Source organism: Zalophus californianus, chromosome 13 (assembly GCF_009762305.2).
Source record: "Zalophus californianus isolate mZalCal1 chromosome 13, mZalCal1.pri.v2, whole genome shotgun sequence".
NCBI lineage: Eukaryota > Metazoa > Chordata > Mammalia > Carnivora > Otariidae > Zalophus > Zalophus californianus.
Window position 1 is genome coordinate 47,205,229 of NC_045607.1, and position 20,199 is coordinate 47,225,427.

The window sequence follows — 20,199 nt, forward strand, 5'->3', positions numbered from 1 at the left end:
TTTAGAATGACAAGTTAGATTTAGAAGAAGTACATGCTTTATTAATCCTCCTTTCAATATTTTATTTTGAACAATTATAATTCCTCGAAGAATTTCTTTTTTCAACTCTATTTTGCATTATTTTTCTTTATATTGCCATTTCCTAAAGTGAGATACCAAGGAGTACTAGCGGCACATGATGTTCCGTACACACATGCACACACACACACACACACACACACACACACACAGATTTTGAGTTATAAATATGTTTGGGTCAAACATATTACAAACTATTTCTGCTTCTTGGACAACCATTAAGTTCATTAGCCAATACAAAGCTTTAAAAAAGCCTCAGAGTAAACTGTAGAAACCTGTTTAAATTTATTTAACCTGGTGAACCCCACACTTTTTCAACCATGGGCCCCATCTTTAATGAGATATCTAATAATATCCATGTAAAAGTATTTCATGTAAGACAATGAAACAGAAATATCATATGTTGATTCTCAGAAATATAACTGGACACTCTTCCCCAGCAAGTATGTAGTTTGTCCATCTATATCTTGTCAGTTCAATAATCTCTCTTTTTAAAAATAACCCTAATAATTCATGCTGTCGTATTCCATTTTTTTTCCATTCCATTCCATTCCATTTTTTTTCCAACCACATTAACGTCAATCAGGTTTCTTTTTTAGCCACACCAAAATTCCAATATAATTTTTCAAGATTCAAAACACCTCATCCAGCTTAATAGTTTATCACAGAGAGATTTGCAACTAAAATAGTTTTCATTTTTGAAAATTTTATGTCTAGTTTTCCATGCATGCCATCTGAATTTTACCTTCATTATATGTCTCTTCCAACATACATTATTAGAAAATATACTATTCTGGGGTGGAGCAAGATGGCGGAGGAGTAGGAGACCTGGATTGCGTCTGGTCTCAGGAATTCAGCTGAATAGGGATCAAACCATTCTGAACACCTACGAACTCAACAGGAGATCGAAGAGGAGAGTAGCAACAACTCTCCGAACAGAGAAGTGACCACTTACTGGAAGGTAGGACGTGCGGAGAAGTGAACCCGAGGCGATATTCAGGAGGATAGACGGCGGGGGAGGGGGCCTCCATCAGCCGCTTCTGGCAAGTGATAGAGCCCCGGGGCACAAAATCAGAACTTTTAGAAGTCGGCTCTGCAGAGGGACGTCGCTCCAGTGGCTAAGCGGGGGGTGGAAACCTCGCAGGACAGTGTGGTCTCAGGACCCACCAGGGGTGCCTAAGTGCGGCAGAGCTCCCAGGTATCGGAGTGGGGAAGCCGGCTGCAGAGACGGAGCTGAGGCGCCGGCTCTTGGCTCGGGGTTGCCATAAACTGTGATCCGCGGCCCAGTCGGGCCACTGCTCCTCCAGCAGGGACCCAACAAGCGGCAGAGCCGGGGAGACTCCCCTCCCTTCCCCGGGAGGAGCGGCGCGGGACTGCACCGCGGGGATCTGCTGGGTTTGGAGACTCCACACGGGGTCGAGTGCCAGAGATAGAAACGCTCGATCACAGGCCAGGTGAGCACGGAGTGAGGCCGGAGACTGGGGACACGGGAGTGACTGACTGCTTTTCTCCGGGGGCGCACTGAGGAGCGGGGCCCCAAGTTCTCAGCTCCTCCGGGCGGAGATTGGGAGGCCGCCATTTTCACTGTCATCCTCCAAAGCTGTACAGAAAGCTTGGAGGGAACAAAAGCTCCCGAGAGCAAACCCGAGCAGATTGCTTAGCCCGGACAGGCAAGGGCGGGGCAATTCCACCTCCGGCAAAGACGTTTGGCAACCACGGCAACAGGCCCCTCCCCCAGAAGATCAGCACGAACAGCCAGCAAGCCAAGACCAAGTTTACTGATCAAGGAGAACAGGAGAACTACAGCGCTAGGGGAATACTGCACATAGAATTCATGGCTTTTTTACCATGATTGATTAGTTTTTCAAAGTTAATTTTTTTAACTGTTTGTTTTTTTTTAATTTTTCTTTTTCCCTTTTTCGACGAACATCTTATCAATTTTTTGAATAAAAAAACATTTTTGTTTTTCATTTTTAGAGTCATAATCTATCCCTTCATAGTAGATACCCTTATTTTTGGCATATATATATAAGTTGATCTCGCTTTAAAATTTTGAGATACAGTTTCTTCTAACAAATCAAAATATACCCTAAATCACTAGTGTATGACTTTTTTCTAGTCTCCTGCCTGATCACATTCTCTCCCTTTTTTTTTCTTTTTTTTAATCTTCTTTCTTTTTTCAAACAACTTCTTATCTTATCAATTCCTTTTATAAAATCTTTTATAACTTTCATCTTTACAATCATCTTCCATTCCTTCATTGTATCAACTCTTATTTTGTACATATATAAGTCTTTCTTCCTTTAAAATTTTAGGAGGCACTTTCTTCTAACAGACCAAAATACATCAAAAATCTAGTGTGTGGCACTCGTCTATGCACTAGCATGATCATATTTGATCATATTCTGTTTTTTTGTTGTTGTTTTGTTCTGTTTTCTTTGTTTTTATCTTTTCCTTTTTCTTTTTTTTTTTTTCTCTTTCTTTTTTCTTTCTTTCCCTTTCTTTTCCCCTGGTTTCAGGTCTTTTCTGATTTGTTTAGAGTATATTTGCTGGGGACGTTGTTAACCTGTTAGCATTTTGTTCTCTCATTCATCTATTCTCCTCTGGACAAAATGACAAGACAAAAAAAATCACCTCAGCAAAAAGAACAAGAGGTAGTACCATCTGCCAGGGACCTACGCAATACGGACATTAGAATGATGTCGGACCTAGAGTTCAGAATAATGATCTTAAAGATACTAGCTGGGCTTGAAAAAAGTGTGGAAGTTATTAGAGAAACCCTTCCTGGAGAAATAGAAGAACTAAAATCAAATCGAAATCAAAAAGGCTATTAAGGAAGTGAAATCAAAAATGGGGGCACTAACTGCTAGGATAAATGAGGCAGAAGAGAGAATCAGTGATATAGAACACCAAATGATGGAAAATAAAGAGGCTGAGAAAAAGAGAGATAAACAATACTAGATCACGAGGGCAGAATTCGAGAGATAAGTGATACGATAAGACAAAACAACATTAGAATAATTGGGATCCCAGAAGAAGAAGAAAGAGAGAGAGAGGCAGAAGGCATATTGGAGCAAATTATAGCAGAGAACTTCCCTAATGTGGGGAAGGAAACAGGCATCAAAATCCAGGAGGCACAGAGAACCCCTCTCAAATCAATAAAAATAGGTCAACACCCTGACATCTAATAGTAAAACTTACGAGTCTCAGAGACAAAGAGAAAATCTTGAAAGCAGCTCGGGAGAAGAGATATGTAACCTATAATAGTAGAAACATTAGATTGGCAACAGACCTATCCACAGAAACTCGGCAGGCCAGAAAGGACTGGCAAGATATCTTCAGAGCACTAAACGAGAAAAATATGCAGCCAAGAATATTATATCCAGCTAGGCTGTCATTGAAAATTGAAGGAGAGATAAAAAGCTTCCAGGACAAACAAAAACTAAAGGAATTTGCAAACACGAAACCAGCCCTCCAAGAAATATTGAAAGGGGTCCTCTAAGCAAAGAAAGAGCCTAAAAGCAGCATACACCAGAAAGGAAAACAGACAATATACGGTAACAGTCACCTTACAGGCAATACAATGGCACTAAATTCATATCTTTCAAAGGTTACCCTGAATGTAAATGGGCTAAATGCCCCAATCAAAAGACACAGGCTATCAGACTGGATTATAAAACAAGACTCATCAATATGCTGTCTGCAAGAGACTCATTTTAGACCCAAAGACACCCCCAGATTGAAAGTGAGTGGGTGGAAAACAATTTACCATGCTAATGGACACCAAAAGAAAGCTGGGGTGGCAATCCTTCTATCAGACAAATTAGATTTTAAAACAAAGACTGTAATAAGAGATGAGGAAGGACACTATATCCTACTTAAGGGGTCTATCCAACAAGAAGATCTAACAATGGTAAATATCTATGCCCCAAACATGGGAGCAGCCAATTATATAAGGCAATTAATAACAAAAGCAAAGAAACACATTGACAACAATACAATCATAGTGGGGGACTTTAACACCCCCTTCACTGGAATGGACAGATCATCTAAGCAAAAGATCAACAAGGAAATAAAGATTTTAAACGACACAGTGGACCAAATGGACTTCACAGACATATTCAGAACATTCCATCCCAAAGCAACAGAATACACATTCTTCTCTAGTGCCCATGGAACATTCTCCAGAATAGATCACATCCTAGGTCACAGATCAGGTCTCAACCAGTACTAAAAGATTGGGATTATTCCCTGCATATTTTCAGACCACAGTGCTTTGAAACTAGAACTCAATCACAAGAGGAAATTTGGAAAGAACTCAAATACCTGGAGGCTAAAGAGCATCCTACTAAAGAATGAATGGGTCAACCAGGAAATTAAAGAAGAATTTTAAAAAATTATGGAAACCAATGAAAATGAAAACACAACTGTTCAAAATCTTTGGGATGCAGCAAAGGCAGTCCTAAGAGGCAAGAATATAGCAATACAAGCCTTTCTCAAGAAACAAGAAAGGTCTCAAATATACAACCTAACCCTACACCTAAAGGAGTTAGAGAAAAAAACAGCAAATAAAGCCTAAACCCAGCAGGAAAGAGAAATAATAAAGATCAGAGCAGAAATCAATGAAATAGAAACCAAAAGAACAGTAGAACTGATCAACGAAACTAGGAGCTGGTTCTTTGAAAGAATTAACAAGATTGATAAACCCCTGGCCAGACTGATCAAAAAGAAAAAAGAAATGACCCAAATCAACAAAATCATGAATGAAAGAAGAGAGATCACAACCAACACCAAAGAAATACAAACAATTATAAGAACATATTATGAGCAACTCTATGCCAGCCAATTAGATAACCTGGAAGAAATGGGTGCATTCCTAGAGATGTATCAACTACCAAAATTGAACCAGGAAGAAATAGAAAACCTGAACGGACCTATAACCCCTAAGGAAATTGAAGCAGTCATCAAAAATCTCCCAACAAGCAAACCAGATGGCTTCCCAGGGGAATTCTATCAGACATTTAAAGAAGAATGAATACCTATTCTCCTGAAACTGTTCCAAAAAATAGATATGGAAGGAAAACTTCCAAACTAATTTTATGAGGCCAGCATTACCTTGATCCCAAACCAGACAAAGACCCCATCAAAACGGAGAATTACAGACCAATATCCTTGATGAACATGGATGCAAAAATTCTCACCAAAATACTAGCCAATAGGATCCAACAGTACATTAAAAGGATTATTCACCATGACCAAGTGGGATTTATCCCTGGGCTGCAAGGCTGGTTCAACATCCGCAAATCAATCAATGTGATACAATACATTAACAGAAGAAAGAACAAAAATCATATGATCCTCTCAATAGATGCAGAAAAAAACATTTGACAAAGTACAGCATCGTTTCTTGATCAAAACTCTTCAGAGTATAGGGATAGAGGGTACCTACCTCAATATCATAAAGGTCATCTATGAAAAACCTACAGCAAATATCATTCTCAATGGGGAAAACCTGAGAGCTTTCCCCCTGAGGTCAGGAAAGCGGCAGGGATGTCCACTATCACCACTGCTATTCAACATAGTATTAGAAGTCCTCGCCACAGCAATCAGACAACAGAAAGAAATCAAAGGCATCCAAATTGGCAAAGAGGAAGTCAAACTCTCACTCTTTGCAGGTGATATGATACTGTATGTGGAAAACCCAAAAGACTCCACCCCAAAACTGCTAGAACTCATACAGGAATTCAGTAAAGTAACAGGATATAAAATCAATGCACAGAAATCAGTGGCATTCCTATACACCAACAACAAGACAGAAGAGAGACAAATCAAGGAGTTGATCCCATTTACAATTGCACCCAAAACCATAAGATACCGAGGAATAAATTTAACCAAAGAGGCAAAGGATCTGTACTCAGAAAACTATAAAATACTCATGAAAAAAATTGAAGAAGACACAAAGAAATGGAAAAACGTTCCACGCTAATGGATTGGAAGAACAAACATTGTGAAGATGTCAATGCTACCTAGAGCAATCTACACATTCAATGCAATCCCCATCAAAATACCATCCACTTTTTTCAAAAAAATGGAACAAATAATCCTAAAATGTGTATGGAACCAGAAGGGACCCCAAATAGCCAGAGGAATATTGAAAAAGAAAAGCAAAGCTGGCGGCATCACAATTCCGGACTTCCAGCTCTATTATAAAGCTGTCATCATCAAGACAGTATGGTACTGGCACAAAAACAGACACATAGATCAACTGAACGGAATAAAGAGCCCCAAAATGGACCCTCAACTCTATGGTCAGTGACAAAGCAGGAAAGAATGTCCAGTGGAAAAAAGACAGGCTCTTCAAAAAATGGTGTTGGGAAAATTGGACAGCCACATGCAGAAGAATGAAACTGGACCATTTCCTTACACCACACACAAAAATAGACTCCAAATGGTTGAAAGACCTAAACGTGAGACAGGAGTCCATCAAAATCCTAAAGGAGAACACAGTCAGCAACCTCTTCGACCTCAGCCACAGAAACTTCTTCCTAGAAACATCGCTTTGGCGATGTTTCAAGGGAAGCAAGGGCAAAAATGAACTATTGGGACTTCATCAAGATAAAAAGCTTTTGCACAGCAAAAGAAACAGTCAACAAAATCAAAAGACAACCGACAGAATGGGAGACAATATTTGCAAATGACATATCAGATAAAGGGCTGGTATCCAAAATCTATAAAGAACTTATGAAACTCAACACCCAAAGAACAAATAATCCAACCAAGAAATGGGCAGAAGACTTGAACAGACATTTTTCCAAAGAAGACATCCAAATGGCCAACAGACACATCAAAAAGTGCTCAACATTGCTCGGCATCAGGGGAATCAAATCAAAACCTCAGTGAGATACCACCTCACGCCACTCAGAATGGCTAAAATTAACAAGTCAGGAAACGACAGATGTTGGTGGGGATGTGGAGAAAGGGGAACCCTCCTACACTGTTGTTGGGAATGCAAGCTGGTGCAGCCACTCTGGAAAACAGTATGGAGGTTCCTCAAACAGTTGAAAATAGAGCAACCATACGATCCAGCAATTGCACTACTGGGTATTTACCACAAAGATACAAATGTAGGGATCCGAAGGGGTACGCACACCCCAATGTTTATAGCAGCAATGTCCACAATAGCCAAACTGTGGAAAGAGCCAAGATGTCCATTGACAAATGAATGGATAAAGAAGAGGTGGTATATATACACAATGGAATATTATGCAGCCCTCAAAAGGAATGAGATCTTGCCATTTGCAACGACATGGATGGAACTGGAGGGTGTTATGCTGAGTGAAATAAGTCAATCAGAGAAAGACATGTATCATATGACTTCACTGATATGAGGAATTCTTAATCTCAGGAAACAAACTGAGGGTTGCTGGAGTGGTGGGGGGTGGGAGGGATGGGGTGGCTGGGTGATAGACACTGGGGAGGGTATTGCTATGGCGAGTGCTGTGAATTGTGCAAGACTGTTGAATCACAGATTTGTACCTCTGAAACAAATAATGCAATATATGTTAAGAAAAAAAAAAGATAGCAGGAGGGGCAGAATGAAGGGGGGGAAATTGGAGGGGGAGACCAACCATGAGAGATGATGGACTCTGAAAAAGAAACTGAGGGTTCTAGAGGGGAGGGGGGTGGGGGGGGTAGGTTAGTCTGGTGATGGGTATTAAAGAGGGCACGTTCTGCATGGAGCACTGGGTGTTATGCACAAACAATCATGGAACACTACATCCAAAATTAATGATGTAATGTATGGTGATTAACATAACAATAAAAAATTTAAAAAATATATACCATTCTTTGTCAAAGTCACCGAACATTCACACAAAACAAAAGGAAAGAAAAATTGGAGTGCAAAATAATTGTCCTATTCCATTTCTCCGGTAACTTGGTGTTATAAACTAGGTAGTTTTAGGTCTGAAATGTTAGATTAACACAGTGATACAGAACAAAGAGGAAAAATAAGAGGTCATAAATGGGAAGGGAAAGAAACTTCTTATCTAGAAGGGGATTGAAAAGGAAAGAATGGCAATAAGATACAGAAAAACAAATACACACAAATGTACAAACAACCCTAAATACTGGCTCCATTCTCCGCTTCATGAATTTCATCTCCCTGTTCAAGGGCCAACTCAAATAAAATTTCTCAGAACTTACCACCATGACAGCACGCTCCCTCACTCTCTGGTCCAGCAAGAATTCTCTCCATCATCTGCCTCCTAAAGCATTTTGTGCACATTGGATCTACTTTTTCATTAGAGTATGTTTCAGGTTGCTCTGCATATGGTGAGATGCTCATATGCCTGACTCGACTAGACCGTGGTCTTGTCAGCTTCTTTTCCCTTTGTCCCAGGACAGTGTTGCAGAGTGCAAAGCACGTGGGATTTGGAAGAGAACTAAAGTTAACTTACAGCTCTGTGATTTACTAGATGCAAGGACTTTTCTCAATAACCTCCACTAGACAGTGGAGGACTAGGGGGAAAATTAAATGAGGTAGCTTGTATACAGTTCCTGATACGTTGTAAATATTCTGTAATGGTAGTCACTATTGGTCACTATTAGCTTTTCTCATAGTAGGTATACTATCAAGGACAGAAGAGAAAAAGAAGGAAGGAAGAAAAATATGGTCCCAACTCCAATCACCCAGAGCTCAGTGGAGGTTTCCATTCCTTGATGAGGTTGAGCTGGACTAGGTGGAGGTAGGGGTGTGGGGTAGAGTTTATAGGGTACTAGGTGGGAAGAGGGACTAGATAGAAGCCTCGCTCTGCATCATAGGTCTAAGACTTTTACTGGGATACGTGCGAGAGAGGGAAGTACTGAAAATTAGGAGTCGATACCCAATGTTTGTTGGTGGTAAAAGAAATTAGAAGAGTAACACAGAAAGCTGGCTGGGCAGACTGGCTTCCAGATTCTGGTATACGAATTAATTCCAAGGTAGTGGGGGTGTGGTACAACTATAAATATGTCTATCCAGATGGGCTTGGAAACTAAGGTCTTTTTGAGCCTGTATTTGGGAGCAGTCTGGTGAATACAGTTGCAACATGAATCTGGGGGAATCAGACATGGGAGAAACAAGATAAAAGCTGAAAGCGGAGGAATATGTGCCAGAATCAGGCACTGTAAAATCCAAGAATTCCTGGGATGGAACCAGAGTGTAGAAAAGAATTCCATTTTTTTAATCTGGTTTAGAGAATGAAATTCTTCAGATGCTTTTGGTCGCCTATGAATCCTCAGGGAGTGCCTGAGATCTGATTGCCCAGCCTATAGACTGGGAGCCCATTTAAGTGCCAAAGAACTTCCCATGTTCATCATGATATCAAACTAGAATCCAACAGGGTGCCATAAATGCTCTCACACTTTCCCAAATCTGCCTAGGATTACACCGATAAACATTCCCCTATAGTAGTACCAGATATGGAGCAGCACTAAGCCTATCTGTGGCCCTAGTAGGTGCTGAGGGATTTGGCATAGCCTCAGGGCAAGTTCTGCATCTTCTCCAAAGAGGAGCTGAGTAATGATTTCGAACACCACAGTGAGAAGTGTTTAGCAGGGAAATGATGGCAAACCGTGGAAGGGGAAGTAGGAATGAAATTGTTGAATAGAAAAAGGATGAATAGCAGGGAAGCAAAAAGAAATTGTAATTATCATAAATTTGAAGTGGGATACTAAGTTTGAGGTCATGTAAGGGAATTAACCAGCTCCCCCAAACCCGAACTGAATATGTGATCAACTGTTCATTCGCAGGGTGGTTGAAGGGCAGTGGAAACGCCAAGGCGTGATTAACCCCCAGGAATGGGGAGAAAAGAAGACCCTTGCCCATTTTAATTTGAGCTGTGGCTTACCCACTGCGTGGGGACCATTGCATTTTGGTTCCTTTTTACAGGAAGTTCTAGGGAACACCTCTCTGCAGCTGTGTTGATGCTTTTTCTCTAAAAGGAAATGTCAGAAGACTGTCTCTTTAGTGCTATTTTAATTAGGCTCTGCTTGAAAGTATTGTGCGTGTGTGAATCTTGTGATCACGATCTTAATTAGGATCATATTTAGATTCAGACTCAAACTGGACTGGATAATCATCTCCATTACCTTGTATTAGATATGAGGAATCAAGCATGTGCCACTTGTACTGGGAGTATTGTACAGACACAGGATCTTATTAGTGTTTTGTTGTTTCTCGTTCTTCCTGGTTTCTTTCCTCTTTCTGAAATTATGTGTGTTCAGGAAGCAGCAAGAGCATATGCATCAGCAGTTTGGAGGGGGAGGGCGTGGGAAGAAGAGGGGGACAGGGAGTAACAGCAGGGAATAGAGACCACATTTTCAAAACATATTTCTAGTGCGATATTCTCTGATGAGAGTCGCGTGTTCTCTTTCAGAAGGCAGCTGCTGCCAATGAGATGCATTGTTTCCCCAAGTCCTATTCGGCCCAGAATTCTATTAAAATAAGGGTCATAGCTTTTCTTAAAATATCGAAGTATTTTACATAAAGAAATTTGATATGGCTAGAAAAAAATAATTGCCTCTGTCTTGAGAAGATGTAAAGGATTTGCTGGCCTATGATAATCTACTCAGGAAAATATTTCTCTAGCTTAAAAATCACGTATAACTTGTAAGTGGCCACTAGCTCTGAGGGTTTTTTTGTGTATTAATATATTGTTTTCCTTTTAAAGGTAATGAAAAATGAGTTTCTAGGGGTTTATTCTCTTGCTGTAGAGGACTGATACAAAAGAGAAGGCAGGTAATGCCCCTGTGTGGCAAAAGCATGGCATAGCAAGCTTCCTCTCTTGGGTGTAAAGAAACAAAGCCACTTTAGACTCACCCAGTCTCTCCATTTATAAATTTCTGGTTGAAACTGAACTGCCAAAAGGAACAATCTTCACTAAGCCCAGGAACATAAATGATTAATTAGAGTGTAATATGTTTAAATAAATCTAACTACTGCAGAGAGCTTATACATATTCAGAAAATGATAAAGGTAGAGGAACTTTAAAAGCATCCACTTTTAATGTAAGAATGGTGAACTCATTACTTACGGAAACCAATGTTCTTGACCATGAAAAAAAATGTTTAAAGGGTCACTGATGATGTATACAATTGGAAACACTAAATATATATTCCTTCTTTGTTCAATTCTTAGAACCTTAAATGCTAAATAAGTAACTAAAAAGAAATAGTAGAGCAAGATAGTATTTCCTTGGAAACATTTATGATGTAGTCTCATAAAGTCAACTTTATTAGTGAATATATAAGAGGCAATTCCAGATAGCCCATTGATTAGGATGGGGAATGTTAGTGGTTTAATAATTCCATCTGTTCATTTTGTCCATTTATTTATTTATTTATTTATTCTTTCAAGATTTTATTTATTTATCTATTTTAGAGAGAGAGAGAGAACATGAGCAGGGGGAGAAGCAGAGGAGGAGGGGTAAATAATCTCAAGCAGACTCTGTGCTGAGCTCCTACACAGGGCTCCATCTCACGACCCTGAGATCAAGACCTGAGCTGAAACCAAGAGTCCAACGCTTAACCAACTGAGCCACCCAGGTGCCCTCATTTCATCCTTTTAAATGGTATCCCTTGAAGAAGGAAGGAAGGGAGGAAAGAGAGAGGAAGGGAAAGATGGTGGAAGGAAGAAAAGGAAGACGAAAAGAGGGGCTAAAAGAAAAATAGGGTAGTGGTATGCAAATCCCAATTTCTGGTCTTTCTGTGTTTCCAGACATAGAATAGGGCCATGCAGAAAGTAGGCACTTCACAAAATTTGCTGTTTATTCAATCCATACCATACCTAGTCTCAATGAAAAACAGAAAATTTAGCACCTCAATGGGCGACCACAGGACCAGCTAACCCTCTGGGGATTGGAATATCAAAAGGAATAAGGGACAACACATGTTGGAGGATGATTAGCCACCAGCACATGAAGGACATACACTGACCCTCGTGTGGCAGGTGAGGTCTTCTACGGCCTGTCTCTGCTCACCTCTGCAGTTTCACTGTTCCCCCATCAGAAGGTCAGTGGGATATTGGAGGGTGCTCTCTGGCGTTCTACTATAGCTAGAGAGACCCACTGGGATCTAGCCTTTGCTCAATCTGTCTCACCTTCCCTCTCCCTTGACCCTCATCATGCAAGGTTTTTATGTGCCTATATTTCCTCTGGATGTAACATACCATTCCACACCTCTAGACTGCTGCCCATGAATTTCTTGTCCCCTAATTTCCCTGGACTACTGATAGTCTTCACTGAAAACTCTGCTTAGGTGCACTATCCTTCAACAAAGCACCTACACACACACTCTCCAGATTAAACTACAAGACCTTTCTCTACTCTCTTAGTATCAAATCATGGTCATTACACTCTGCACATGAAAAAGAGTGCTCCTCTGCTTAATAAATTCAGGTTACGTGAACTCAATAATATAAGAAATGGAACACAACAAAGAAAAGAATGTCAACCTGACTCATCATCCCTATATCATGAGTGATTGTGCTCTCCCAGTTTAGATGTAGCCGTTGAATAGTTTATTGGTCTATGGCATGTGCATTGTATCTGAAGCACTGTTCTATGTTTACTTATAATGAAAAGTAAAATCCAAAATACTTACATCCATATTCACAGTTTTTATGGGATGGAAAAGAAGCAAGAAGAGTTAAAGTCAGTCCAATCAACATTTACAGTTCTCACAATAACTGTAGGTATGTACATACAAACCATTCTGAACAAACAAACTTATATAAGCCCATATTTTCTCTGGCATCTAATCTTTTCATATATAAAAATAATAAGTGTCTACATTGAAATGTTCCATTTATTTGACTATTTCCCTTACTAAACTGCAAACTCCTTAACTCAAGATTCATGTCTTATATTTCCTTATATCTTAGCACACAGAACAATGCTTGGTATGCAGCATCATTTCTCATATAAAAGCCTTTATAGAATACCAATTGGATCACATTTAGAAGAACTTGCATAGCTTCACTTGCATAGCATCACCCATGTCAGTTTCCAGAAGAAATTTGCTCACCCTGAGTTCAGATGTCCCACAGAACTAGAAATCTGAAGTCCATAAATTAACCTAAGCTTTAAAGTATACTACTGAGGTTAATGTAGTAGTAGAATTTTCTAATATTGACATGTATGTTCTGCAAACATGAGTCCTGCTTCTCCAATGTAGGAGAAAGTACCAAAATCTCCAGTCCCCTTTCTTTCCCCTACCCAGCCACATAACCTTATGTAATCTTGGTTCCAACAGTCAGGTCACCCTGACCTTTCTTGGGGAAGACTTTTCATTACTACAGGAACATGGGGTGGGTAAAATCAGAGACAACTGGATTTTGGAGGGACCACTGGATACAAGTTGAATTCCTGCTGCAGAATTGGCATCATCCCTGCCATCACTAGTAGTTGCAGAAAAATCTAATTCCTGAAATACACAGCTTGATGGTACCAACAGAACAGGCAAAATTTTCCTCATCAAGCCCAATAGAGTATGAGACATGGTTCTTAAAAGTTTGACCTCCAGTCTGTTCCTCTAGAACTCCCAAGAATTCTGAAAAACCTCTGCTATCTTTTAACACATGATCCTCAGTGTATGATCCAAAATCAGTACCAGCAGCATCCCCTGAGGACTTATGAGGAATTTAAACTACTAAGCCCTACTCTAGACCTACTGAATCAACAATCTGTGTTTAAACAACCTCTTCAGGTAATTCTGAATGCATGCTCAAGTTCCACACCATTGATGAATCTCTTCTACTCTTTGCAATTAAGAGTCCTGATTGGTGTATCTACAATCACTACTTGCCTTTGTTAGGAGACTGCATTTTGCTGGGTTACCTAATTAAAGGCGTATGGTGTTTGAATGGCTTGGCAGAGTCAAAGACAAACTAAAAAAAAAGAAAAAAAGAAAGAAAGAAAGATATCAGAGTATCTCTTACCTAGAAAATAAATAAAGACATTTCTTTTCAACATCTTTTATTCTAAACTGAGTCTGTGAAGTGAAACATTTATAGAAGGCAAAACTATTGTGGTTTGTTTTTGTTTGCTTATTTAATTATCCAGAGTTTTTCATGAAGCAGTTCTTTCAAATTTTATTATTACTTGCTTTCTAAAGCACTCAACTTTGTCTGGAATCTGAGAATTGTTTCATTCAGTCACATTTTTCTATTGTGGAATTTAAAATTAAAATTTTGGAAAGTAGAGGAGCCTGGGTGACTCAGTCGGTTAAAAGTCCAACACTTGATTTTAGTTCAGGTCGTGATCTCAGGGTCATGAGATAGAGCCCACTTCGGACTCTGTGCTCAGCAGGGAATCTGCTTGAGATTCTCCCTCTGCTTCTCCCTCTGCTCCTCCCCTCATACTCTCTCTTTCTCTCTCTCCCTCCCTCAAGTAAATAAATAAAATCCTAAAAAAATAAAAAATAAAAATAAAATTTTGAAAAGTAAAAAGGTAAGGTAATTTTTTAAAAGATTATTTATTTATTATTTGACAGAGAGAGACACAGCGAGAGCAGGAACACAAGCAGGGGGAGTGGGAGAGGGAGAAGCAGGCTTCCCGCCGAGCAGGGAGCCCGATGCGGGGCTCGATCCCAGGACCCTGGGAACATGACCTGAGCAGAAGGCAGACGCTTAACGACTGAGCCACCAAAGCACCCCAAAAGGTAAGGTAATTTTGATAATATCCTAAATTTAAAAATGTGAATATGTTTTTAGCTAAAATGGGAAAGAGGCAATTATGAAGTTGCATTTAAGGTGAAAAGTGAAGGAAGAGCCATTTTGCCTTAAAACATCATCCCACATGGTTGTTACTGTGTCTTAAATTATCTTATGTCATAGGGGCGCCTGGGTGGCTCAGTTGGTTAAGCGACTGCCTTCGGCTCAGGTCATGATCCCAGGCTCCTGGGATGGAGTCCCGCATCGGGCTCCCTACTCAGCAGGGAGTCTGCTTCTCCCTCTGACCCTACCCCTTCTCATGCTCTCTCTATCTCATTCTCTCTCTCAAATAAATAAATAAAATCTTTAAAAAAATTATCTTATGTCATAAAATCTTAAGCTAGGAGAGATTTCACAAGCTATCACATTAGACCATCTTTTAAAATGTATTTGTTCTACAGGTGGACACTGGCAGTCCAGTCTAATCCAGTACCATCATTGAGAGGAACAAATTAGGGGCACCTGGGTGGCTCAGTCAGTTAAGCGTCTGCCTTCAGCTCAGATCATGATCTCTGGGTCCTGGGATGGAGCCCCACATTGGGCTCCCTGCTCAGTGGGGAGTCTGCTTTTCCCTCTGCTCCTCCCCCTACCCCCCAATGACCGGTCTCTCTCTCTCTCTCTCTCTCACTTTCACTCTCAAATAAATAAATAATAATAATAAAGAACAAATTATCTCATGGAGACTGCACCCTTCTTAGTTCTTACTGCTGAAACATTCTTCCTTATACCGAGTTACTGTCCATCAATCTGAAATTTCTCATCGATCTGACTTCTCCCCACTGGTCACACCAAAAATTTCTAAATGATAGTAATTTAAATTTAGATGATGCATTTGGTACATCCTATTTTTTCTTTTTTAAAGATTTATTTATTCATTTTAGAGAAAGAGAAAGCACGAGTGGGAGGGACAGAGGGAGAGGGAGAGAGAATCCCAAGCAGATCCTGCGCTGAGTGCGGAGCCCCACACGAGGCTCAATCCCACAACCCTGAGATCACAACCTGAGCCCAAACCAAAAGTCAGACACTTAACCAACTGCACCACCCAGGAGTCCCTGATACATCCTATTCTTGTCTCTAGGCCATATAGTTCTATTCCCTGAAGCTCAGGCCAGAACCCTCTCATGCAACAGTTTGAAGGATTTACATTCAGTTTCTTTTGAACGTGTTTCAGTTTGTCTACCTTGAGAAGTACATGATTCCTGCAAAATCTGAGCAGCCTTAAGAAAAGCGGGTATGTGCCCATCTTCATTCTACATTCTGTTTATTCAATTGATGCATCCCCTAAACTCACAATGGCTTTGGGGACATCCACATCACATTGTTGACTTCTAGAAATATGACTGTCATCTAATACCTCTAAGCATTTTTACACATTCTGCTCAGAAGCTACAACTTCATCATCCCCAGAAAGTGCAGTCATATTTCTGTTTTTTGACCCAAGTACAGGACTTCATATTTATCCGTGTTAAGTTTCATTATGTTTTTTCACTTCAAAATGTTTCACCCTGTCAAGATCTTTTGGGATCCTAATTCTGCCATCCAACACATTCTTTATCCCTCCTAGTTTTGTCATCTGCAAATTTGATGAGACTTCCCTCTTTAGCTTCACCCAAGTCACAAATTCTGAAAGGAGGGAATATCACAAGACTATGGAACGCAACCCTGAGACTGTCAATAGAAATTTCTCTCCAAATGGGTGCTTATCTATAAAACAGGTCCTTTGGTTAATATTCTGTCAATTATTCACTTAATTATAAGGCACTTGATTCATACCTATCCTTCTTATCCATGAGAATACATGATATACTTTGCTAAGTTCAAATGCTCCGTGTCAAATGCTTTATTACCAATCTATTAACCCTATCAAAGAAGGAACTGAAGTAAATCTTAGCAACCACACGGTGATCCCTAGTGACTATCACTTCCCCCTATCATTTGCTAGGATTCTAGGATTAGAATCCCTGTTAGTAAAATCATTGAGTCTCATAGCAAAAGTACATGAGCTGAAAGGAGATAAGCCAGTCAGTAATCATAAATCGTCTTTAAAGATTAATCTTTTTAAAAACAGTAAAACGTGTTCTTTAATAAAGTAAATATATATGTATGTACTTAAGCAGAAAATATACATATATATGTGTAACTTATTTTATAAAAAGTAGAACGTTTCTGATTAAAATTAGGGTTAGGGGTGGAGTACCCAGAATCACTGGTTTGAAACTCCAAATCCCTGCAACTCTTCATTAGACTTCCCTGAAGAATCCCTAGGAAGTATCAGAACACAGTTTTAAAAAGCACTGTTTTAAGCCATTTTTAGCCACTTACCAATACAAATTGGTTTTTAAGTTAGCCTTCCAAAAAGCAGATAGCTGTGCATAGTGTCTTAAAACAAAAGTACATTTTGGTGAGACAGAGAAAAGGGAATACAGATAGAGATCTAAAAACAGGGATCATGGGGAACCCTGGTGGCTCAGTCAGTTAAGCATCCAACTCTTGATTTCAGCTCAGATCATGATCTCAGGGTTGTGAAATTGAGCTCAGTGGGGCTCTGTGCTGGGCATGGAGCCTGCTTAAGATTCTCTCTGTCCCTCACCCACCACCCTCTCTCTCTCTCCCAAAAAAATAAAAATAAAAAATAAAGAGTAAAAACAGGGATCCTGTCCAAACTCTGCAATTCTTTAAAGGATCGGTAAGGTAAGATTCCTCTGAATTCTCTCACTAACCAAATAGCGAGCAGGCCAGCATATCCCTTCACGTTTTAGCCACAGCCCTTGCTTCACAGAAGAAGAAAGAGCCTTCATACAATTACAAGGCAAACATGTAATGCAAATTTTCACATTCACCCTACAACAGGAGCTTCTATGTCTTTTATTCCATAGCCATTTTTGAGCACCTACCATGAGCAAGGCACCCAGTTAGGTACTTTTGAAGACGGGAGCATCATTCGGCATCACAAAGCCAGTGAGATACACATGGAAGAAACTGAGACTCAAGGCATCTAAGTCTCTTGCCCAAGTTCGCCAACTAGTAAGAAGTGCAATCAGGATTTAGACCCGCAAAAGTTCTGGCCCCAAGTCTCAAGAAGCTCCCTGTATAATCAAAGAGATAGTTATGTAAATAAATGATTGCACAGATACTGCATCTACAGATTCATACTGACAGCTCTCCTAATTTAATCAGGGCTTTCTTCACGCTGGAGAAAAGCACAGAACACGAAAGGCAGAGCAGGCAACGACCAGGAAATCTGGACCCACACTTAAGAGAGGCAGGTGTTGGTTGCCATCCTATAGAGAAGACAGAATGTACATTTCCTTCACATTCTATGCATTTGAAGTGCTGTCACCTAATAGGCAGCTGCACTGAAGTATGCTCACGACATCTGCTTTAAAATGCCTTGCCAGAGAACTACTTTCGAGACTCCACTCTTAAACATCTCCAAGGCTTCTGCTAATGCTGTGGTCCTGAAAATGCTAAAAAGACATTAAATCATGTTTATGTCAATGGCAGCTCCTAAGGCCTTGGTTAATTTTTTTTCATGGCAGCAAAGGGAAAGAAACAGGACCTGCATTTGGCACCAACACATCGCTGGCTTTCTTACTGTGCCAACAAGCCCGACTTGAAGCATTTGTAGCGGCTTTCAGCTGCTGCAGACCACCTCTCTGCAGCTCAGCAGATGGTTAGAGCAATAGTGAAAGCAACAGAAACCATTTTAGGCTCCAGGAAATGTAGCAGGTGTTTCAGGTTCCAAAAGAAAATTATGCCCAACTTTGCCTTTCATCATTTCTTGTTCTCCTGATGTGTGAGATATTTTCTCCCTATCTGTTGCCTCTGTCTACACCTAACATGGTAGTAGAGTATGTCAGTTAACTTGAGAAAAGGTTATAAATGTGCAGGGATCATTAAGGAAAATTCTTCTGGGTATCTTATGCAGAATGCTCTCTGTTAAGACATTTTCTACATGCGGCTTATGGTATTTCCTCCTATGAATGCATAACTTCACCTTCCCATGAATTCAGTTTGACCTGAGAGGAATCACAGAGGATTTGAGATCAGAAATATTTTAATGAGTAAGTACAGGAACATCTGGGAAAGTAATTTTAAAGAAATTAGAGATAGAATTAAGTTTCTATAACTAGAGTATTCAGGGCTTTTGAACTAGCACCTCTTCTGTACGTGCTATTGTGCTCAACCAAAAGGAACTGTTTTGATACTACTCCCTCCTGCTTTTCCTCCTTTTTCAGGCCACTCCTTCCCAGGGTCCTCATGTTCCTGCCCTTCAATAATTTTACTATTGGGCGCCTGGGTGGCTCAGTCGGTTAGGCGACTGCCTTCGGCTCAGGTCATGATCCTGGAGTCCTGGGATCGAGTCCCGCATCGGGCTCCCTGCTCAGCGAGGGGCCTGCTTCTCCCTCTAACCCTCCCGCCTCTCATGTACTCTCTTTCTCTCTCATTCTCACTCTCTCAAAATAAATAAATAAATCTTTAAAAAAAATAATTTTACTGTTGCACAGGGTTCCACTATTGGGCCTCAATGCTGGCATTCTATGAATTCTCCCTGGGTGACTTCATCTAAACCCCTGGCTTCAACTACCATCCATATGCTGATGATGGCTGGGGTAGGCTTTGTTCCAGATCTACATAACCAGCCAACTCAAACCAGTGAATTCCAAGTTTAACCAGCACCTTCTCTTCCCCCTCCCTCTTCCCCTCCCCCTCCCCACACCAGATTTACTGAGGGAGGAGCATCACCTTCCACCCAGTCCTCCAAGCCAAAAACCTGAGAGACTATAGCTTTCTGTCCCTTCACTCCAAACTAAATATGTCACCAAGGTTTGTTGCTTCTTCCATAGTACTATGTCTGAGAAAAGTTTTTTGTACTTTTCATCTCTACTGCTATTGCTCGGGCCCTCACCACTTCTTGATTGGTTTATGCTACTAGCCTTTCCACTTGTCTCCCTGTTTTGTTCCCTTTTTATCTAAAATGCAACCCAAACATGTTACTCTTCTACCCATCTTTCACAATTTCCCATAACCCTCATAATCCAGCCCCAGCCAACTTCTCTTCCTCCCTTTCCTAACATTCATGAGCTCTATACTTAAGCCACATGAACTACTTAGAGTTCCCCCTAAATTCTAATGTATTATATACGTCCATGTTATTTCTTCTGTCTAGAATTAGGTACCTCTCTTCTAGGTAGCATCACTATTGTGGGAGTTCATGTATCACAGCCATTAACTCTATATCCTAAACCAAGGTGGAAGAACAAATTGGTAAGCCATGTGGGGGCAGAGAGATTCTAGTGGAATTCTCAGTTGTGTCTTACACTAGTTGTGTGCTCTTGAGCAAGTGTCTTCACCCTCCCTGTGCCTTT